This window comes from Dermacentor albipictus, chromosome 6 (assembly GCF_038994185.2).
Source record: "Dermacentor albipictus isolate Rhodes 1998 colony chromosome 6, USDA_Dalb.pri_finalv2, whole genome shotgun sequence".
Lineage (NCBI taxonomy): Eukaryota > Metazoa > Arthropoda > Arachnida > Ixodida > Ixodidae > Dermacentor > Dermacentor albipictus.
In genome coordinates, this window is record NC_091826.1 from 91958893 (window position 1) to 91983299 (window position 24407).

Consider the following 24407-nt stretch of genomic DNA (forward strand, 5'->3'; position numbering starts at 1 on the left):
AGCTTTCGTTGCCATTCCGTCTTCACAGAGTCGAATGGTTTTCAAGTTTTTCACTCCTTTTGGATGGCTGTAGTTATCGGCATCTCCTGGGGTGTGGAGGCCAGTTTTCTCATCGATTTGGTGCCCGTGCTATTAACTCAAGCTGAATTCAGTTAACAGCCTGCAATACTTAAGTGCAGCAGGCAGGGCTTAGTCTCTATTTTAATTATTATTACTTTTCATTAATTTTTATTGCGCAACACAATCTTTATGTCCCCGTCTATTCAAGACATTGTCACTTGATATTATGAATAATTGTAATATATGCATAATTTTTTATAAATCCCGCAGCCATCCGTTCCTTGGCCATGGTTTCCGTGGTGGTAGGCTCCCCCCATTTTTTTTACACTGCAAAATTAATTGACTACGGTTCTTTTATTTATCTTTCTAATTTGGCAGCCTGCAATACTTAGGTGCAGCAGGCAGGGCTTAGTTTTTGTTTTAATGATTTTTATTCATTAATTTTTATCACCCAACGCAATTTTTATGTCCCCATCTATTGCAGCAGGCAGGGCGTAGTTTATTGTTTTAATTATAGTATTTTATTTTATTTATATTTTCCAACAATATTTTTATGTCACCATCTATTCAACGATCACGCGTATCGCTGTTGCTTTGTTAGTCCAACCTTCTTTGTTTAGACTGATCCAGGGGCCAGGAAAGAAACTCGGTTCATAGTGAGCTGGTGTGTATGTTCATGAAACAAGTTGCAGCCGGAGAAAACGCCAGTTGTGTTTAACTTACCATTTTGCTTGATTATTTCTTTGAGTAATGGCTCTCCGTGATGCTGGCAGATCCTCGGAACCATATATCTGTGATATGGGTTAGATAAGGTGGAAAATAGTATATTGCGAAACGGCATCCATCATCAGACCCTGCAATAACTGTTCCACCCATAAGCAGTATGACTGTCACCCCTTACCTTGTCTTGTTTTCCCTAATTGTACAGCACTTTTCGTGCAAAATTGGCAACTGGAAACAAGAGTCGCAAGGAGATGAGAAATTAAGCAATCTACTAAGGGAGAAAGCCAAGGCAACAGCCAAACAGGGAGGAAAAGCGAAAATTGTTTGTGAAAATATTTATGGATCAACATCTCTTTATTTAAAAAGGAATTAGAGAAAACGCTGTTGGAAGTGGAGAATAATTCCGTGTGTTTTGAATGACTCTTCTACAGTTATCAGTCCAGCTCCTGAAGTAGCCACTTCCCTGCTGTGCTAATGAGGGTGTTTTCTAACCTTCCATGGTGGGCGCAGTACGTCTAGAACCGGAGCGTCCTGCGCTATATGCGGTTGTACGGGACTGGTGACCAGGCATTGTTACGCAACTTCCCAATTAACAAAAGATGTCGGTTTTGGCATTTGGTAGAGTAGTAAAAGAAGGATCCAAAAAAAGTGTGATTGTTCCGCAAATATACATTTCGCAATAATTCTTCCACAGATCAATCACAGAACGCTACTAGAAATCTTTATTTTGCCCTTTTTCTGGTTAACTTGTTCTTGGCAAGGTTCTTCCTGCGCATCTTTCATGCACGAGTCCATTTGATGTGGTTCTTTGTTTTCCAAGTAAAAAAAGAGGTGTATCTCACAGGCGTACCTGTGAGATATTATTTCTATTCTGTTTTGCGGGTTTACGCGTCTTTATGGAGAATGGTGGGCACTATTCACATTTGTACTAGTAAAAGTACCCTCCCCCTCATTTGAATAGAAAAGTTACCTTGGGTTGGGCCCCCCCTCGAAAAAAATCCTGCGTGTGTGCCTACTTTGGTGGCATATACAGTGACCCTTTGCGGAACCACTGAGACCGGCCAGTGTTTTATGTGCCGACAGCCGGAATGGTATCGGGACAAGGCAAAAAGAAGCACTTTGTAATCCAATCTTACTGTAATGATAAGAGCCATAAAACAGAGCTGTCGCAAATGGCAGACAGATGCACGAACTAGAAGCCCCATTTGAATATGGTGATGCCTTTGGTCAATGCTGGGCGCCACCATTGTCCAGATGCATCATAGGCAAATTCATGCCAATGTGTGACAACATTAGGCTTAGTCAGCTTAATTTCTGACTCGACCTGCTTGTGTCGGGTTCACGTAAATGTAACCGTATAGGAACACAACGCTTGACTAATGCTAAGGTCAGCGAGGGAGCTGAGATATTGGTGAACTGAGCCAAACTTACTGGGAAAATGCACGCCTGCCATACCGTACAACCTTCGTTGATGTTCTGGTGTACTCTCACTTTTCTGTTCCATTTTTACAAGTCTTTTAAGCAAGCAGGAAAGGCATTCATACATTCTATACTGAAGATGTCAAATGTTTATGTGCATAATCTAAAATGTTATTTACACACTGAAAAAAGAGTGATGCGGGTGAGCCTTTTCATGTTGTCCAGGAATTTATAGATGTTTCATGGCAATGAAGTTCTCTCAAACGTTTCCCCCTAGTAATGGGTAGTTTTCTTTATGATCACATGGGATTCCCCAAACATGTCCAGGAGATGGGGCCTCAATATTTGCTGTTTACAGAAATTGAGTTAAGAGAATTGATTCACTGGGGTCTGGGTGTCCTTTGTTTCGTGCTGTACAGATTTGTAAGTGTATCTTTTAAATTTTATGCATTCTGTTATTAGCTGTTTTGAGCTCTTGAATTTTAGGAAATAAAATGCACAGTGTTTTTAAGGCGATACTCTAGTACAGCTTATTGGTTTTGAAATGCTTGGAGAGGTATGCGTAGTACTGAAGCAAATGTTATTTTTCGAGTACCTTATGGAAAATACAGTCTAACCATTTTACAACAGTCACATATGACATTTAAATACTCTCCTTATATAGAATACTTATTCTATCAAGGTCCAGTTGTCGTACATGCTAGTTGGTTCTGTGTTCTTCCTGGTACATTCCTGAAAAGCAAGCAGTAGACTTTTTGCTGGCTAACAGGTGTTTGTGTTTTGGTTGTTCATGCAGGTGCTCCTGTTGTGCTGTGCAGTGAGTGGCTGTGCAGAAATTTTGGCATAGCAGTGTCATACGAGCCATGCACCATTGAGTCAACTCCCAGGCGTGGCAGAATTTACGTAAGCTGATCGTCAGCTGGTACTCACCGCCATGTTCGCAGGTACTGCTGCTGTCATGCGGCTCAAACTGAAGGCCACCTGAAGACTGGCAGATCCCCCGTCTGTCAGCTGTAGCTTCAAAAGAACTTGTTGTGCGAGGTAATTGACTTAATGAAGTCATTGTAGCACAAGATGGACACGCAGTACAGAAAACAGGAGAGTATGGGTGCTTTGCTCACGTTTGAGTTATTACATTATCCAATGGACTGTTGTTTTAAGCTTAACATTGTGCTGAATGCTATGGATAAAGGGAGTCTATGGATAGCTTCATAATTTTCAAAATGACCCTTTCTTTATTCTGTTTTGTACTCTTGTCTTCGATTGCTGTAATGTCCGAAAAAATGTGTACAATTCATCATGGCACAGAACATGAATACGAAAACTGAATCTCTTTTTCAAATAGAGGTACAGACATGTTGCTGATGCCCTCCTTGCCTTGTTTCTTGCTTAAAAATGCCTCTAAAAACTTACATGCAGTAGTAAGTTTGCTCTTCGGAAAGCTTTTAGTTGCGTTAAGCTGTGATTCACACTTGCAAGCCATGTAATGTGCAGGCAGATGCCCATGGCCATTATTCTTAATGGAAAGTTTGCACTCCTGTGTCTGGTCATTCATGCGTCGTCCAGTTTGACTTATATAGGCTCTGACTTACTTTGCTCAGCGAAATACATGCATCTACTTCACTGAGCAAAAGTATGTGGATGAAGGACTGTGCGAAAAGGCTGGTTTTCTTTTCGTCCTATGAATGTAAATTAAAATTGAGGACGGCACTCCAAACTTACACATTTGAATTTTCTAGTGAACTCGTTGATGTCAGTCAGTGCATCTGAATTTCAAAGAAATTGAGCTCTTTTGGCAAACCTGTGATCCTATACATTTGTGCATGAGTGCACATTATATTTAATATATAAGTGAATAGCTTTCTCTGGCTGCTGTGAATGTTGGGCACTGGCCAGGTGTTGTTGGATTTGGAGATGATCCCACCGCTGTCAACCAGATATTTGGACCTTGCCGTTGGGTGCGGGAGTTGGCCGAGGTTGAGGAGGACATTAAGATGGAAACTGGAGGTTTATTTACATTATTTACAGAGAGAATACAAAGAAATTAACAGTCATAAAGTCATTACGGGCCGGCAGCAACTCGGACGCTGCGGCTCGTGGCAAGAAGCTCGAAAGAGATGAATGAAGGAATGCTCTCTTGTTGCTCCCTGTCTCTGGCTTTTAAGCCCTTCGGTGTCTCGAAGACATGTCACGTTCGGCCAATCAGTGAGCCCGCTCAGGTGTCGTCATTTTCGGCCAATGGTAGGCGCCCGTGCGATTGTGTCACCCCCGGCGCACAGGGTTGCTCCTTGGGCCCCAATTGTCCGAGCGCTTACTTCTCTCTGCAGTATTGCCATTCTGACTTGCAAGCGCCGTCACAAAGGCGGATGGGGGCGATGTTTCACTGCTACAAAGCAGCTTTGCTCGGGCCCTGCATTACCTGGAACCGTGCCAGGCTCCCGCTACACTTTCAGGAAGAGTCAAGCAGTGAATAGCTCCACGTGCGGCGCACGAGGTGGGGGACGCCAACTCGTTTGCACGTGCCGCGCCTCGGGAACGGGGTAGATGTGCTTCTGCGCTCCTTAATTAGCTGTGACGCGATTCGATGTGGTCTGGTGAATTCGAAGTAGGCGCAGGAAAAGGCCTTGTATCTAACAGTGTCTTGCCGAGAGAAAGGGCAGCATGTGAGCGCATGAGTTACGGATTCGTGTCCACCACCGAATGCCAACTAGCTCTTCGAGATGCTTGTGCTGTCGTGCAACATTGTCGTCATTCAATCGTGGTCGCATTGTCATTATGCGTCATGCAGCTGTCGCTGTCACGCTCTCATTCCGTCCACTAAAACCTGTCGATAATTTGCGCCACCATCATCAAATGCCATTATCGATGTCAGCAGTATACTTCAGAAGTACTTGCTCTTGTGACCATACGACTTCTGCATTACGCGTGAACTGTTCGCTTACTTGGACAAGAATTTTTGATGGTTTTTGCGTAATTTCGTAGTGTTCTAGTGACGAATAAATTACTTTTGAGTGTAGCGCCCATGCTGTCCTGCCTTCTGTTCTTTGTTTCTATTTTATTTGTGCTACAATGACTTCCTCAATACCATATTTTAGCCCGAAAAGGTGCAGCTTTTGTGATCAATGATATTTGATGTCATGCACTTAGAGGTTGATGACCTCAGTTCTGTTTCAATCCTGGGCACTGAACAAATTGAGCATAACTTAAATATAAACTTTGCAAAAGTGGAAACGAAAAACAAAAGCTGGAAAGGTGGGTAAGAAAAGATTGCTGTGTTTCATTCCTTTTTTGGCAGAAAAATTATTTCCTGATATAGCATTTGTGCACTGTGACTTAACACATTACTTTCATTTTAAAGAAGAATCGTTAAATACTTTAGCATCCCCTAACAGTCACCACTACATTTATCATATGTGGCTCTTTACAAAAGTACACATTCTGCTGGTGGTTTATTCTTGGTAAGTGGGCAATAACAAAGACTTAGTAACATTTGGTAAGCACATTAGGTATGCTGGATATTCGTAGGACTTGCAGTTCTGAAAGTGAGGACACAGGTGTGCTTAACAAGGCATTAGGATCCTGTTCTTGATTAAGCACAATTCTTGTGTATGACCTCTCATACTACTTCGTGCTTGGGATGACATTAATGTGCTGCAAGTTTGTGATTCTTGAACTTCTAATCGTGACGAAGCCCGTGATCTGTTCACAGTTCCTCGAGGGTTCTTTTTTGAGAACTTCATCTTCAGGAAAAAGCATTCACTGAAGAACAGACATCACGCCAAGGCAACTGCAGTTAAAATACACTAGACTTGCAATAGCCACAACTGGACTTCAGGCCGTCTGCATTAGTATAGCCCATCAATACTGCAGAAATCCATAATGTGGAGGACTGCGGCTGACAATTATTTCCTTTCAGGCCTTCCGAATGTCATGAACAATCTGTGGTCATTGAGGGGGCCCATGTGCTCAGGAAGTGAGGCAGCTGTAATCACTGTCAGAATGACCGGTTTGGTTGAACACTAGTCCTGCTGCTCATTTTCCTAATTTCTGTGGAGCAAGGGACAAACTTCCTTTGATATCCACAGGGAAATGCAGCCCACGTATGGGGAAAGGTGCCTCGCTTTGGAGAAGTGTGAGGTGGCGGTGTTGTGAGTTCGCAAAAGGGCCGTGAAGACTTGCATGACTATGAACGTTCGGGGAGGTTGCGTGCGTCGCTGACGTCATTTGCCGTGTGGATTTCAAATTTAGTGCTAGGATGGGACAAATGTCTGAGCTGGTGTGGGGACTGTGTGAAACAATAGTGTAAGGTACGTGGAATAGTATGTATATTTGTAATTACCTGCATGCACCTTATTTTGGTAAATGAAAAATTGGAACACCCCCCCCCCCCCCAAAGACTTTCTGATTCACTCTCATATTAGATTTATTTCGACTATTCGTGTACAACTGAGTATTAGAAAATTTTCGAATACCTAGTTTTCAAATCGAATGCGAATATTAAAAAAATGCATTTGATAATATTGGAAATTTTCGTGTATTTGCACACCCCTAATTATTTCATTTTTAATTTAATCCTTTCTTCAGTTTGGCTTTTATTTTCTTGGCTGTGTCTTATCCTCCCCATTGAATTGTCATTATTAAAACTTATTGACCTCTGGGTATTGCATTTATGTATGTTTTTCTTTTGGTTTTTGTATGAGGCTTAGGTATGTGCCTCCTGCTTGGCTAAGGTTACTGTTTTGGAATGTTGGTAGGACATGAAGGCAGCTTCTTGCGCACAAGACGAAGACAAAGAAGAGGCTGATATACACGAGCACTCGTGTGTTTCGGCCTCTTCTTTGTCCTCGTCTTGTGCATAAAAAGCTGCCTTCATCTCCTGCTTGGGCTTTTCTACTAAGGCCTGCAGTAAGTAATAAATAATGTAAGATAACTAAAACTCTTTCAGGGTCCTGCGGAGGTGCTTAGAGCACAGTTTAAGAACAATTGCTAGGTTTCCTTGAAGTGTTGTTTCTGAAATTGTACTTTCACTCCTCTAGATTTATTCATAAGCATAAAATATGTGCAAGCGTGAGCCAACGTAGGCAGACTGCCTTGGTATGTTTCATGTATGCTGTGATGTGCAACTGAGTCATAGTTATACCTTACCTCTCGCATCTTCTGAACTTATCTTGACTGCATAACTATGACAAGCATGCAAGCGAAATTTTTTTTCACCCTTTATGGAGGAACAAATTGCGGAACTTTTTGCGAAACAAATTTCACGTGCCTGATGAAGGCTATGTTTGCATTGTAGTAACAGCTCATGCTTGTGTGACAATTCTTTATAAGCCCTCTCCGAGCCAACCAAATGAAAGTCAGCACTGTGCATTTCTTAATATACTTCAGAACAAATACGATTCCTTCTACAGTGATAGACTTGTGTGATTTTAGTATATCAATGCGTATTTGTGTCATTATGATGCATTTAGACTACAGTGGGCTTTCATTACAACCGACCCTTACAATGCGACATAAAGTGCCCATTTTATCCGAAGCCCGCAATATCATAAGCACCTCACTTCCGAAACTTTAGTCGCGATGTGTAACAATGTTATTGCAAAGAGTGAGTGACGAATGTCCAAAGTAAAAAAAAAATAAATAAAAACAAGAAAAGTCCCAGTTTCACCCGAGAGACGAAGCATCGACTGCGGTAGCAAATTAGCAGACAGCATTGCGAAGTAAGGATAGTAGTTTTATCGGCCGTATAAAGTTGTAAACATTTGCCTACTAACTAAATTAATAAGCACGGCGTCACATGCACACAGGTAAACATGAACACATTTTGCTCCGCGCCAGAAACAGCAGCCACCGGAGTAGAACCCCCCCCCTCCCCTGCGTGAGATACTGAGTTGCGATCGTCGGCTGACCCTAACAAGTCAGTTGTCAGCCCGTGTCGACACTGCATAAGTCCATTTTATATGCCCGATTTTGACAAAAGTTGCCACTAATTTCGTCTGCTGTAGCCAATAGTCCGTTTTAGTGGGGTCCGTTAAAAGTGAACTTCATTGCATTAATAAAATAAATAGAGCAAACTAAGGTTGAAACATAGTCTGTTATATCCAAAAGTCAGTTGTACAGGGTCCATTGTAACTAGCGTAGACTGTATAACAGTGCACTTGTGAAACAATATTGTTGTCAACCCATTTATCTCTCTTTTCTCTCTTTATAAAACCAGTTTTCACTGAAACCACCATCAACTTTCTTTTTTCTTTTCAGATGTTTGGTGCAATCAGCATTAAGCTTTTCACTCTCTGGATAGCCAGTGTTATTTTCTGTCAATGAAGAGTGGAAGAGCTTACAAGATCATGCCACAGAACTCTGCATGTGCATATAGTGTTTAAAGATTGTAATTGCTTGCTAATGCTGCACTCATGTTTTCAAATGTCCATTATAAGTTTGCTTCGATTACACATTGTCACTAACAGTTCTTGTCCGTACTGTAAATATTTCACAAAGGACTGAAAGTACCTCTGTTGAAGGTACTCCCAAATGTGCCTTTACTGGGTGTGCGAGGTATTTGAGGGTATGATGATGACTTCAGGAATAGCAACAATATTTCAGATGAGATTAAATATATGTGCGCCAAGTTTTGTACTTTGTTTCTGTTACCACTGTTTTGTAAGGTTGTCGGGTAAAGCAGCCTTAAGCCTCAGTTATTAACTGAATATGGCCTTGATAATGGCTGGATGCTAAGATGAGATAGTGCATGTTGATCTTGGGCATTGCTTTCAAAATAGTGGTGTTTTTAACATTGCGTGGAGTCTCTCAGTGATTCCCCCCTAGCAAGAATTCGCAATAAAAATTGCATGGCCTGTCGGATTACTGACATCAATAGGTGGTCTATTGTTTTTATAGTCATATTGGTTCTGTGTACATGTCAATTCAATAAGTGTATCAGTTCTATAGGTTTATTGTTTCAATTGGCTTATGTTCTAATGGATGTATTGATCCAATAGGATTAATTGGCAGGGGTGATCATGCATGCTAGTGCAATAGGAACATTTACACCAGAGTAAAGCTTATAATACTTTATTCACGCTCAGCGGGATGGTGCTTATCTCAAACATGCAGTACACTAGCCACACAAAAATCGCTTAGCCAGGCATAAAAATGACACTAAAGGTCAGAATTGGGCCGGAATGTGGCAGAACTTGCTTAGGAAACTGTGGATGCAAACTTGAAATAGCTTTGTGTGTGCTTCTGCAAAGACATAAAAAAAATAAAAATAAAAAGCACACATCTGCTACAAACCGCCTAAACTATCAGTAGCACACTTGAAGTTATGTGCTGCTTGTTTAAGGACACCCCATCCACATTTATAAAGATTTTCATGTCAAGTTTTGTCAGCATATCACCTATTACAACTTGCAGTAACTGATACTCCAGGCAAACTTTCGCAGTAATAGATGATGCAGTGAGCACGTCCATGGTGGACCACATGGTCAGTTAGCATGCAATTTGTGGGCAACATTGTAGCAGTCATTAGACCTAGGTCATGCCAGCAAGTTTGGTGTGGCCGATACTTGACATTGTATTTGTCGTACGGGTGACACAGTGGTTCTCCTGTCTGATTATGGACTGTAGACAACAAATGCGAATTGACGGCACAAATCACAGCAAACATTGTAGCGAAAACACAGGGGGAGAAACTTTGAAAGACTGAAGAGCTGAGGTGTCCACTGCCAGCGCTTGTTGACCGCTTGCTACCTATCGAGGAGAAATGGTCATAAGTGCAAGTGCAGTTTCCTAACCCCTGTTTGCTCAGACTCACTTATGTATCGATTAGGGTGATTTAGCATAGCGGAATCCGGCTATCCCATTGACGGTACTGGATTGTACGTGGGGTCCGTCTGCATGACGAGGTGGAGGGCACTCCTGCCAAATCAAGTTGGTCTCGTATGAAACTACTAGATTCTCAGCACGTGAGTTCTGTGACCACCACCGTATGTTGTATTCTTTTACATGCCTTTTCCCGAGTTGTACAGTGAAGTGAATTGGGAAATTCCGCTGCTAGTATGTGCGCTTTTCACTCCAGTTCTTATCGGCCAACAAGAAATAGAAAAGCAAGTAGCTCCTGCCTATCGAACTATATTGATATCGATACGAAACTTTCTATTGTATTCTTTTACATGCCTTTTCCGAGTTGTACAGTGAGGTGATTTGGGAAATTGTGCTGCTATGTGCGCTCCCTGCTGCAGTACTTATCGGTCTGAAAGGAAACAAAAAGGCAACAAGTAGCTCCTGCTTATCGAGCCATATTGGTATTGATATGAACCTATTGGTCAAATAGCAGTCACTTATTGTGCCATATTGGTGCGATACAAACTCTAATGATCTAATATGCGATAAATAGATGTCAATTGTTTGAGCCTATTTATACTAATACAATCCTGTAGATGCTAAAATAATCCAAATAAAGCCTATAGAGTTCTAATACATTACCTATACAACCCATAGGGCAGTTCTATTGAACCAGTGGAAAATTTTATTGGTATTTGTGTGAGGGTCTCCATACATAGCACCATAGCAGGTTAAAATACGGGGAACTAGGATGGCACATTGAGACTGACATGACCAAGGAAGCTCACAGCCAGCCATTCTTATGTTGCACTGACCCTGTGGGAGCAAGTGAATCCATTCTAATGATATTGTGCACATAAAGCTTGGTTGCCGACTCTGCCATGTGAAATTGCGTGGCAATGACCATAACTGGCTTTCCCGAGCTCTCATTTCATGGTAAGCTCCACCTAGGGGAAAAACTAGATATTCTGGATTGTGTTCGGCCACTGGTAGCACAAATTTCTGTTTCTCACAGTTGTCAGGTGGCCATGAACTCTTCTATCACCATGAAAACAAAGGATTGTGTGACGTTCAAGCAGGTGGCAATCTTGGAAGTCGATGTGATTGACGTGTAAGGTGACCAGGACAACATATAGCTTCATCTCCTGTATCAGACTGAAAGCTGCTATCCCAGAATAAATGTGCTAGTTAGGTAACAGAGAAGTTAAAGACGAAGTTAAGCGCATAAACAGATAGAATGAGAATGTTAATTTCAAAGATGTGTCCTCTAATACCTCGTGCACCCAGTATACATGGAAGAACACTATTTACGCACGGAAACTAACATGACACTCGTGCCATATAACAAGAAGTGAGATGGTGTTAAGTTCTTGCCTTTCAGCTGTATGTGTTCTGCAAAATGTACTCGGAATGACTTTTAGAAGTCGGCTGTGATCGGAGTGTTGAATGCTTAAGAATTTTTTATTGTGATGTCAAGGACTAAGGCTCTTTTATTTTTATCAAGGCAAGCATGATTCTGTATTCTTTGTAACGTGCAGCATTGCAGAATAGCTCATGCACCATGTTTATGTGTTTTGACGGAATTGCCTTGTAGAAATATTAGTGTGCTGATTCGCTGTACTTGTCATCTTCACAGAAAGGACTAAGCCGATTTCTCGTCTGTTCATATTTGGTGCACTGGTACTTTAGCAAGTCGATTTTTGCTTTTTGGTAATCAAAATGTGAGCCTTCTTTTCTTTTTTTTTATTGCCTATCACTGTGATATAATGAACTGCAAGCCAGGAGCCAATAGCTGCATTTTTTTCTTTCTTGAAGTGCATAATCATGCTCTCCTGGCATGCAACTACAATTCTATAGCTCGGTCTTTCGCATCATTTGGTTGTCCTTTACATTGGATGGCTTTAAATCTGGTAATTACATGCTTATTTTTGCTACCATGATTTATATGTTGCAACTCTGGCTGCGCGCTTGTGCTCGTAATAATTTTGCTATATATTGCAAGTATGTCTTGTGTTTAGTAATTTACATAAGTGTTATAGTGCTAAAAGGTGTTGCTCATATACATTCAAGCGTTATGGTGTTGTATGTATTGTTTATATAGTGGCCTTTTGTTTATGTTGTACTTCATGTCGAGGTATTTCAAAGAACTTAGGCGGGAGTCATTGTTACTGCACCTGCCAACATCTGAATGACGTGATCCTCTAATTGTGTATTGTTTTCAGTGCATCTAATCAAAGGAAATGTGGTGATATGCATGGTAATGCATTTACAGTGTTTATAGTGCATGACCTTTGTAGGTGAGCACAGATGAAGCGTGGACATAAATTTTTCTAGTTGTGTAAATTGCAACAGATGCTATAATATTTCCCAATCTAACAAGCAATGCGCTCGGCAAAGGCAGCTGGTGAGAAACAGCTGAAGCGCAAGTTAAATGTCTGCAAAAGTGACCTGAATGATCCTGCTAGGCTTGTTGCAAGCACTATTGTTGGGATGGCATTGTTATGTGCAAGAGTTTTGGGATCATACATTAGTGATGTCATAATAAGGCATAATCATGCGAAGTGCACAACTCATAATTCTCTGACATAAGCTTAATTAGGCAGCTTCAGGGGTCCTTAAGGTGTGTTTGTTCACAATACTTCTGTGAAACTGCATATGTTTTTGTAACTCATATTGTGTAAAAGGTTCTTGCTGGTGGAACACTCAAATACAAAAATTGCACAGTAGAGAATGCAACATGTTAGATTATTTCTGGCATTCTGCAGATACGTTTGTGGTAATTGAAAAAGGTACATATCACTATTTTGTTAAAAAATGCGCCACACAAAAATTTAGTGTCTGAAGCATTGTTGAGCCATAAGTTGCTAGATTAAAAAAGAAGTTGCAGTCACTGACCATGTCAAAATAAAGATTTCGGTTCTGAGAATCCATCTTTAATCATCTGAAAACGGTACGCTGATGTTATTTATATTCCATGATGTGGTATAATAAGAAGTGCAGGTAGGTCAAACGAAATGGGCAGGTTCCCCTTATTCTTGTTAAGGTTAAGTGTCAATTGAATTGGGAGCGATTGTGTTTTTCTTTTCTTTCTTTTTCTTTTTTTTTGGAAATTGTTGATGCTTCATCCCAGTCTCTGCAATAGTCAAGCATTTGCGCATTACCTGCAATAGCGTGGTATTTTGACGTGGTCACTGACTGAAAATCATTCTGTAATGTTTCATCTAACATACTTCCCAGCCAAGCAAAATTGTGTCAAATGCTGAACCAAATTACCAGATGTTTATTGAGCATGTTATTAAGTATGTTATACATTATAACTGAGATTGGAGTGGGAAGAGATGGATTTCTTGTTACATGCATCATCAGAAGCATAAACGTAAAACCCTTGAGCACAGCATTGAATAAAAATCAACTGTCATAATCTTCTCTTCAGGTAACCATCACCAGGCCAGCTCTGTCTTGCCTGTGGACAAAGGCAACGGCTTGATTGAGTACCAGTCTTCGTTGTGTCCCTATAAGACCACCTGGAAAGGCAATGTCCGCTTGCACCAAGTGACTCATTCAGACAAGTGTCCGTTCATCTGCTCACAATGCTTCAAGGCCTTCAAGAGGAATCACCACCTCAAACGGCACCTGTTGCGTGTCCATGACGTGAACCCAAATTTTGCCATTGAAAACATTGAGTAGTGCATTCTAAGAAAACGAGAAGCATAAAAGCAAGTAGTCAGTGCTGGAAAAATGTTTATCTGGTGCCTGAGATCTTGAGATTGGTTGTTTCCTTTCTCGAGGTTTTATTTTTTTTAATAGTGAGTTTATCACTTTGAATATTGCGAAACATGGCACCATTGCCTGGAGTCATGGTGATACCAAGATGGTGATCATTCATATGGCTGCTCTCTTTGCTAACCTGAATTGGTGAAAGCTCTTGGAAGATGTATCTACAGTCATATGCTTCATGAGCAAAGCTCCTGTGCAAGTACCAAATGTTTACGTTTAGTTTAGATTTCTCTGCCAGCATTTCTTGTTTTGCATGTGTGTGTGTTGCCAGGACTGTTTCACTTTGACCACACCCCTTTTTATCAGAACTGTTACCCCCTTGCACTGATACGCAATGCAGGCACCAAGTGCAGGGTCTTGTTGTGCAAGTGTTTTGAAAAGAAATTTGTATTCCGTTGATTGCACCTTCGTCATCTGTTCTGTTGCCGTGATGAGTTTAGAGTTCCTGATACTGTTATACTTGGGCAGGAAATGGTTGAAGTGTAAGCCTTGATGGTGTGTTTCTACAAGTTGTATTGTGCAAGTTTAGCATTGGATTGCTGCGCAATGAGCAAGACATCATTGATTGTGACATCTGTATCCCAAGCTAATGCGTACTGCCTTGTTTTTATTTCTGAAGATCCGTTGCCTTTATCTGAAAAGCACTATAAAAATTATGCTGTGCCCTTCAATTGTTCAATAAAGCATGTTTCTGGGCTAGTTTGTGTGGGATTAATTACCAGAATTGTGGCAAAGCGAAAGACGAGGAACAGAATCCTGTCTATGTTACTTCCGTCTTTTGCTGTGCCGCAATTCTGGTAATTAACCCATCACTTGTGTTCACCAGAACTTGGCACAGCTGACATCTGTCACTTGTTGTGTATCCAAAAGGCTACTATTTGCCTTCTGTACAATATCAGCTGTTTTCAAGTGCATCTCCGTGCCAGTATACACAAGCAAGAGAGACCAGCTACTGTACTGGCTGCAATCTCTTTCTGATACACTTGCAAAGGCCAACTACAACAAAAACTGGGAGCCCATAAAATCCCTAATGTGCAGACATCGAGGAGTCTCGATGCCAAATTTTACGTTTGAAATATGAGTAGACGCATCACGAAAAGCTCGCAAAAATAGGCGTTTTTGATACTGAAACGGACAATAACGCTGCCATTACTACTTGCCAGAAATGATGCTTAACCTTCAATGTTTGGCTTCTCGACATGACCTGCAAGCTTATGCGGTGCCTGCAGTGTGCTGCAAAAGCTTGGAAACTGAGCCATTGTATGCGCTCGCCATCAGGTACACGTGTCGTTTGCTTAGGTGCTATTTAAAAGCTTCTAATAAGAAAATTGCCAGGCCTGCAGCTTTAACAAGATTGTTTGAATAGTGTATATATACTACCCTTTTGTAACCTATTTTGCCAAAGTGAAATTTCACTGCAGTTGTCTTTTGAGAGCATACTGCAGTGTTGCTTTTATGAGTAATGTATGTTAGGAGCACAGGGCAGGGCCCTGTACGTTGGTTTGAGGTCGCCTGGTAGACTCTTTTGTGAAAACTAAAGTTTCTTTCTTGTGTGAAAACATGTTTACTTGACATCTATCCTGGTATATATCTTTTTATTTCTTTAAATGCTGTCCACACATAGAGCCTTACGCGGAAACACAGTGTAAGGTGGTTGACTTGGCACATTCCAGCACTTGTAGTGGCAACAAACTTGTTGCTACGTTGCAATGGCTACACACAGTCTCTATGCAATTTGTGTTTGACCATCTCATGTACAAGTGCAATTGGAAAAACCTTGTTCTAGGGTGGGCGAATATTAGAAGTTTTGAATACGAATATGAATAGTTAGTTGAATTCTAGGGTTTTACGTGCCAAAACCACAATTTCATTATGAGGCATGCCGCAGTGGAGGACTCCCGATTAATTTTGACCAGCTGGGGAACTTTAATGTACACCCAGTGCGTGGAACACGGGCGTTTTTGCATTTCACCCCCCATCGAGATGCGGCTGCCATCGCTGGGATTTGATCCTGCGACCTCATGCTTAGCAGCACAACACCGTAGCCGCTAAACCACGGCAGCGGGTATGAATAGTTGTAGTGAAATAGTGAATTAGTATTCGAAGAGGGGACTATTTGTTATTTTCGAATATTTGAAACTTGCCAGATATTTTACAAGCGACTGCTTACGTCTGGTTACTTCTTTTCCATGTGCTTAACAAAGTATCATTAATTATCAGAAGTGTAACAATAACAACAGTTTTTAAGGCAATGCAGAAACAAATGGGTAATGCAAGTTTTCTTTTTGGTTTCATGCCAGAATCCTACACGACAATTTGTGATTTTTGCTTTCAGTCTGTCCTTAGTATTTTTGGCAGTCTAGCATATTTTTTTTGCAACGAGCCCCTTTACATGTGTCTGTAGCATACAGGTCCTTCAGCAGCATTTTTCTTCCCCCCTAAACTTCTGACCTTTTTTTTAGGAACCTTTTATTTAGTGTTTTTGCAGAGCTAGTCATACAACAACCATTCTTTCTTCGACTGTTTGCAGCCAGCCTTTAATCTTATTGAGAAGCCATTCTATCAGTCTTTCTAATGACGATTGGGGATCCTGTGTTTAAAACGAATCATGTGTCCCTGATTGTAATCTGTCCTTTTTGCACTAGTCAGAACATGCGTGATACGTAATTATACCAAAATAAATATTCCTGTTGTAAATATATGCATCTACATTTGACTAATCGAGATTCAGTTTGATATTTCATATTTACTATTTGTATTTGAAAAAGTTGATACTCGCCCACCTGTACATTTTTTCTTATGAACCACTTGTTTATATTTTTACCCTGTGTCAATAGCCTTCACAGTTCTAGAACATTTGACAGGTGTCCTAAATAGCATGCTCTTGGCAGCATGCAATGTTTGACTAAGGTTTGGCAATGCAGGCCTTGCCTTCTTAGCTTTAGTGTGTTCATTCTTGTATGTATAATTGCCAATGCAAGATGATCTTGTAGCCACATTACATATACAATGATTTATGATCTTGATTGTGACTGCTTTCTTTAAAGAGTGCTAGCGTGAAAATTTATAGAAATTTTCTTTTATGTGTGTGCAATGGTGTTATTGTGCAATCGTGAGCCTAAATAATAAAAATAGGGAATCCATGAAGTTGAGTGACAGTCCACTGTCTTCAATCTTGTTTCCCGTATTCGCTGATTGAAAAGTACTGTTCCTAGGTTTAAGGAAATGGATTCTTGCTTTGTTGATAGGCTTGAACGTGTTGTAAACTTCTTTGATTGTGTTTCAATGTTAGTTAGTTAATCGAGGCATAAGGTTATGTGCGAAACATTACTCACAGCCAACAAGAAAGCTACAACTGAACTCATGTGGTGGCAACATTAATACCAAACATGCTGCACCACCTGAACATTTGCTGCTTGCTTACGGTTGCATCATCTGTTGGCACTATTAATTCTACAGTAGCATAGCCGTTCACCTACAATATAAAGCTGCAATAAAGGTGCTCCGAGGAATAAGACTGGACCACTCAAATGGTTGGTTGTTGCTGCTTGGCCACAGCTGCACAGGCAGTTGTTAGTTATGCAAATTTTTGTTGCCACAGTTGTATACAAACGAACCTCATTATGAGTTGCATTCAACACAAAATTGCCTTTGTTATATCCGACAATATAAACATATATTTTGTTACATGCTGATATTAGCATGAAAAATATTATGTTTGTCATATCCATTTTCTTTGAATGGACGTTTGGCTGTGTCAGGCCTATGGTTAAACTAGGGCGGGCGGAGGGGGAGGGGGTATTTCGTAAGAGTCCATCTAGTGGGCTGTCTGTTTCTACCGCCTCTGACTGGCTGGACCTGTAAGAGCGAGAAGGAGGTAGGTGCCTCCAGCCAGTCTCCTTCTCGTTTATACAGCTCCAGCCAATTAGAGGTGGCCAATATGGACAGTCCACTAAGTAGAGTCGCACGGAATACCTCCTCAAGATAATTGCAGAAGAGGATGACAAAAACTCTTATATTCCACCCGTTAAAATTTTCTTCGTGAAGCATTTCTAGAACATAGTGTGCAGTGCATGTTTTGTCTGGCTTTGAACCACTTCACTTTTGGTCCAAAATATCAGTTGTTGCTTGGAACGAATTGGAGAGACAAAAATTTGTTTGCGGTGTTGGGTTTAACATTTCGAAAAAAATGTGCTGTGAATGTTTGTATGCCAGTTTACCCTGCTTTATGTGCCCTAAAGCATGGACTGACACCTTTGGCTTCAGCCGTGTTGTGTTGTGCAGCCCAATTTTATTAATCCCTCTGGTGTACGAAGAAATTTAACAGTTCCTTGAAAAACTATAGTTAGCATCAAGAAGCTGAACTGTGTACAACAGCCAAGACATAGCACTAGGTATACCTGTCATTTTTATGTGTTTTTTGGTTGATGCCAAGTTGCTGTTTTGCCATACATTGTGTGAATTGCCAATATTTCTGATGTAAGCTGTCTTTAGTGTTTACAGTGAATTGCTCATGGCGTGTTCATTTTTGCTTTAGTTTTAGCAAGTGTAAGTAAACTAGGGTGCACTTCACATTAATTTTCATTGGCACAATTCTGCTGCTACCACAGCTATTAGAAATTTTCTCTGTGTCATATAACGTGAACAATCATAGCTGAAGACAAATACTTATAAAAACGAAAGAAATAATTGGAGATGCATGGAGCCTGATGGGCATTTCAGCACAGAAGCAATGAAGAACAACTAAGACAGACTTTTAAACTGGCACTTTCGCCCTATATGCTGGTCAATGTCAGTGGCAGGTCAAGCAATGTTAGGCAATATACATCTAACACTTCATGGAGCATTTGTTGCAGTGGATAGTAGTTGGTCACTGTAGCCTAACATTGCGGCTTCACTGCTCTTTATAAGTCGGGCGTTGCATACAGCCCATGCACTGAATGCAGTGGAGGTTTGGTTAAAGGCTGTTCCATTCTAGGCACAAAGCACAGCCTTGGGGTGTACGAGACACACAGGCTTGTGTGGGTATTTTCACGAGCTTAATGAAGGGGAACACAAAACATGCTGGACACTACGGACTAGTGTCCATAGTGTGTGTACATCAGCAATGTGTTAGCAGGGCAGCCACTTGGTACGTGACATTTTTAAGGACAAGTTGTAAGTGGTTATGCTGCCTTCTTTTCTTCAGGCCTTCTTTATTGTAAGCACGGTGGTATCTTCATACAGGAGCCTCTGTTTAAATAGAACTCGAAGTGACAGAAAAAAAAAAAATGTTCCATTCAATTAAAGTTTCATTCGGATAAGACTGAAAAATTATTAAGCATTTTGTAAAGTGAAAGACTCCTAATGATTTAATTTTACCGTGGGTGAAAGCAAAGCTTTATTGTGTAGTGCTTTGAACACCGCAGCTCATTTCGCACAAGGCATGTGTACATGTGCAAACGCTTTCCCACGAGTTCTGCACAGCCATCACATTCAGATAGGGTAGCAGACTTACATTTGCACTTCTTTTCGTCTGGTCCAAGACAGTAATGCACATAGGAATGGCAGTAACTATGTCATCGTTACTAGCATGGGGGTCTTTGCCACAAGATTCCGCAAATACATTGTTACGGAGCAATCAGGAGTGGTGCAACATTTAACAAGTTATGACCTCATTCTTCACGTATGAACAAAGAAGTCACTCATATTTCAATGGCATGAAGGAATCATTAGTGGCAACGTGACTGTAAAGTCACATGCCGCCTGTCATGCCACCTTCCTCCTTGGGAATAACTTTTTGCCTAGGCATGAAAGAACAAATGAACTAGGCAACCTGAGCATCCCAGAGCAGCCACTCATGCTGCACGCAGCAGCCCAAATGCCTGTTACACTTCGCTTTCTTAACTATTTAGCATTGCTGTGTGGCATAGCGCTTGGATTGCAACCATTTCAGGTGTATCATAATGACTGATGGCTAGGGTGTAATTGAGGTACCACTTCTGATTGAATGGAGCTTACAAAAAGAAGCTTTTTCTTTAGTCAAAGTTTGTTAACGTTGCGCCTGTGGGCAGTCAACGAACATTGGCATGCTCCATCCATTTATTCAGCATTTCTGCTTAAATGAGTGCTGGTTATCTGGAGTCCACCGTGTCTACGACAAAGCTACTAGAAGGTGACATACAGCGGGAACAATGACCTACACGACAGCCATGATTGCATAGAAAGTCTCCGCAATGGCGATTTATGCAGTACATGTGCATTATTAAGTTTTTTTTGTTCACCTTTGTTGCTATATTGCCACTTTAACTTCCATCATGATTAGAGACTGCACGTGCTAGGTGACTGAGGCACTAGTCCAGCAGTAGTTGAATGCGTCGACACGATATTGGTAGAAAAACTGAAAGACTGCAGCCATATTTCAGCAGATTTTTCCTGCATCTCCTTGTTACATCTCCTTCCAGCGCATGGTGCGGGCTTGTCGGATATCTCCTGTCCGCCAGAATTGACAATGGCGGTGGGAGTGGCAGCGAGTGCTACCAGGCCATGCCCCGACCCATCGCACTCGGCGGTGACGGCGCCGCCACTCGGAGAAGCTAGGCACGTAGTGGCCGCACCGGCGAGGTCGCAGCAGGGCGGCGGTTGCTACAAGTGCTCATTCTGCAGCAAGTCGTTTGAGAAACGGTGGTTCCTCCAGCGGCACGTACGCATCCACACGGGTGACAAGCCCTTTCGGTGCCAACTCTGCCCAGCGACCTTCAACCAAAAGAGCCATCTAGTGGGGCACACCCGTTGCCACACAGGCGAGAAGCGGTACCAGTGCCACTTGTGCCCGATGGCCTTTAGTTGGCGCCGCTCGTTGACAAACCACGTGCAAAAGCACGGCGTGCAGGCACCACCTTAGTGAGGGTAAATATTTGTGGTAGAACCGTGCTAGCAAAATGTTTTAGGAAGTATTTTGTACTACTACAATGGAATGCTGGCACTAACAATGCTAATGGCATTGCTGGTGGTGCAATTTGGTGGTGCTTGCGCTCAACCAAACCACGTAGGCTTCCTAATGTGTTGCAACATTGTATGCTCCGATCCACTGTTGCAAAAGTTTTTAAAACGATGCACTTCTCAAACACTGCAAATTTCTTTGGTCAAGAAGTGTTGCATAAAAGAAGAATTCTTTGGTGATTTCTGGTTTCAACCCCAGTTGTCACAATAGGCTCGCGCAGATATAATTTTTGGTTTGTTTGAAACGAAGTCGAAGTGAATAGTGATAGTGTCGAATAATTTCGAAGCAAACAGTTCGAATAGCTGGGGGATTTGTATGAAGCCTTAACATTAGAGTCGTATGCTGACCAATCTAAAGAAGGTTGCTTCTTAGCATGCAAAAAAGGAAGCATTTTATCTCTTAAGTCACCGTATTCAAAGTGCCGTTGTTCAGATATTTTCACGCAAAAATGCGTGCTCATCATTTTGTGCAACTCCAGCTACACGCAACATTTGTTTACGGGCTCTTTCTCACCATTGTGCGTCAGTTTACTTAAAATATTGTGTGGTTATCGCCGCAAAAGTGTTCGGGGTTTGCCTGTAGTGCGTCATCACAATTATGTGAAGTCGGACCTTGACTGTGCAATGGCGGCAGTTTATGCTGCTTTGTGCCAATTCAATTCGGTGCTTTCCATCTGCACATGAGCTTAACGCATCTCGTTCTGTATGTGCACGGATGAAAAAAAGAAAATAACAATAAGGTCGGGTTTGTATGAGAATTTTGACTTCACGACAGGCTTCATGACAATGCGAACTTTGCCTCAAAATGTGGTTTCACAGCAGCATGGGTCATGCTGCAGTGAAACCACCTTTAGGGAAAAGTTCTCTGCCATCTATGTCGGTGAAAGAGGTGGGAGACGGAGCATCTGGCTGAAGATGCCACGTGGATGACTCGTGCATATGTGAATGGAGACTGTTTTTATGAAGATTTGGACATTATGCAGTTATTTCTGCAGGTTATACACATGGTTTTATTTCCTTCCTAGCTATGTGGTTGTCAAATGTGCCTTTCTGTTGTCCCTGTCATTCAGCTTATGCTGCAACAAAGTAGGAGATGCTATACCAACAACATACCAGCTACCCTCATTCCTTTCTAGATTGTAGGTTGTATACACGGAAAAATATGTATATTCATTCGTTTCGAATACTTCTAAAGCTTTGAATACTGAAATTCAAGCCGAAGTAAATATAGAATAGCCTAATATTCGACTGAATATTTAAAAATATTGAATATTTATGCAAGCCTAGTTAATACCAGTGCGGCTGTTTGTGTTTCTGTCCCAGTATTTCATTAATAGTTACGTGCTGGCTAAAACTCTTAAGAAGCTTTAGCTCAGACCCAACTCCAATGCCGACTATTGAAATGCATGTAAAATGCAGAAACACTTTTTTGAGATAACCATTGGGCTGATTTTAAATGAAATTTGTTGCATTTGAAAGAGAAAGTAAAATTCTAGTGACTGTTGGAATTGGAATTTTGATCTAGGGCCTGAATATTTTTAATGAAATATTCAAAAATAGGTAAGCTTGAAAAGTATAAAAGCATGAAGTTTACAAGTCCGTAGCTCTCCACTTAGAAGAGATATCGCAGTTATGTAAACTGCATCCATTAGAGCATACAAGAGGACAAATTTGATATGTCAGTTTATGTCTTACGTGAAGTTGTTACATTGTTTACAAGGATTCTGCAGAAGTGCTATTCACCATTTAGTGGTCTATTTGAGAGCCAAGTATAATATCAGTTTTGTCTGCTTTAGATGTTATGTTAAATTCAGTTCACAGAATTGTTATACCATTTTTCATTGCTGAGTTACAGAGTTGTCAACTTGATAGTTTCGTTATCTGAAAATTTGCAGTTTTTGTCAACTTGTATTACAAAATTTACAGCCTAACTCAAAAAGACACGACCAACAATCACTAGATTTTAACCTTTTCTTTTAAATGCAACAAACCTCATAAAATTTGGTGTAGTAGTTACGAGAAAAAAAAATTTGTCCCTTGGTATTGACATGTGTACTTGTTTATCTTTTCCGAGTGACCGCTTGTCACCGCCTAACAAATGTTATCGCACAGCGCAGGACGTGCCTGCATGTATCGGAAGTTTCTAGAATGTTTTTGATGGTTCCATTTGCTGTCTTTTACCGAACCTTGTGTAAACTGATTGAATGTATACGTGATGCGAATAGTGTAGAACTTTGTAGACGACACGCGGGTGCCAGCGATTACTCTGGAACATTGGACAACTGATGTGTAAAAGCTGACGCGCTTGGCACGCTGATCAGATTTCCGCCGATCGCGTTCACCGCTATCGTTATGCTTGAGTGTAGCCTATTTTTCAGGGCACAGGTTCGCCAAATAAAGCACTAGTTTTGCCATTCAGAGTTTTGCTGCTTTCTTCACTGTCACTATCACGTGACAGTATGTATTTAGATAGGAGGCCCTGGAGCTAAAGTTTCCACTTAACGTGTTCCACAATCATTCTTTGCCACTTATAACACCATTAAAGTCTGGCCTTGTGGTGCTAACTATGTGTTTGCACAACACTAGGTGTGAATACAAAGGAAGCCGTGGCCATCCTGAGAGAGAGGGAGGGAAGTTTAATGTTACGAAATGCAGAGAGGTCAGCCTCCTGAGGTATATTCCTCTAGCCAGCTACTTGGCGTCGGGGGAGGGGGAAGAGGGAAAGAAAGAGGGAAGAAAGAGGTGCATGATGGGTGACGATGACGAGAGAAAGAGGATGTGAAACATATGGCAAGCAATTTGGCATGCTCAAAGCCTACAGTCCCAGGCCTGTACTTTTTAAAAAGTTCAGTAATGCCTGGATGGCCTTGAAACTCGATTGAGCGTCTGGCCAAGGGCCTAAAATAACGTCCTCCGACAACAGTGAGCTGCCAAGACGCGTAAGGTCATTGTTCAACTTTTGACGCTCTTCCACGTACATAGGGCAGTCACAAAGCACATGACCTATAGTTTCATTCACATTGCACAACTCACAGTCTGGAGACTCGGTGCATTGCATGAGGTGCATGTATCCGCCCGTAAACGCTACCCCCAGCCTTAGTCTGTGCAGAAGACTGGCACAGCTGCATTGAATTTTTGGTGGTAGCCTAAATTTTATGGTAGGGTCCAATCTCTGAGCTTATTGCAAATCTGCCTCTTATGCTATCGTTCCCAACAGAGCTCACAGCTGACTTTCAAAGAAGAGTTACCTATTTAGAATGGGGTCATGCGCATGAATGAAATTAGAGGCACTGAATCAGATGTTTTCTGTTCCTTCACTCTTGACGAAATATTCATGCACGGCTTTATTTAAAGGTGTTTGGCAACTTAGCAGCTGACTAGTATGAATTGAATGTGCTCGTAGTAAAATCACCAAGGGAACATGTAGAAAGTATATTTTAACAGTTGTACTGCTTGTATTTCTCCTCGTCTGAATGGAAAACTTGTTGAATCCCACCAGAATTTTTAGTCACTTTTGAGAGCACAGCTCTTGGGCATCCCTTCCTGCATTTAGTGTCGGCGTCATTTGGTAGCTTAACCGAGTGAACAAGCAGCGCGAAGAATGAAAG

At 41.4% G+C, this 24407-nt stretch overlaps 1 long non-coding RNA gene across 2 annotated transcripts in view; it reads left to right on the plus strand.

Moving 5' to 3' along the window:
• The window catches only part of LOC135897655 (uncharacterized), an 87773-nt gene that overhangs the window by 39791 nt on the left and 23575 nt on the right, over window positions 1-24407 (plus strand). Inside the window, exons 3-5 of one of the 2 annotated variants that reach the window (XR_011515339.1) lie at window positions 2999-3105; window positions 8458-10163; window positions 13475-13692. This is a non-coding gene — a long non-coding RNA (uncharacterized lncRNA). Of the gene's footprint in view, window positions 1-2998; window positions 3106-8457; window positions 13693-24407 lie in introns of both variants that reach the window. The other variant, XR_011515338.1, reaches the window with a different exon arrangement.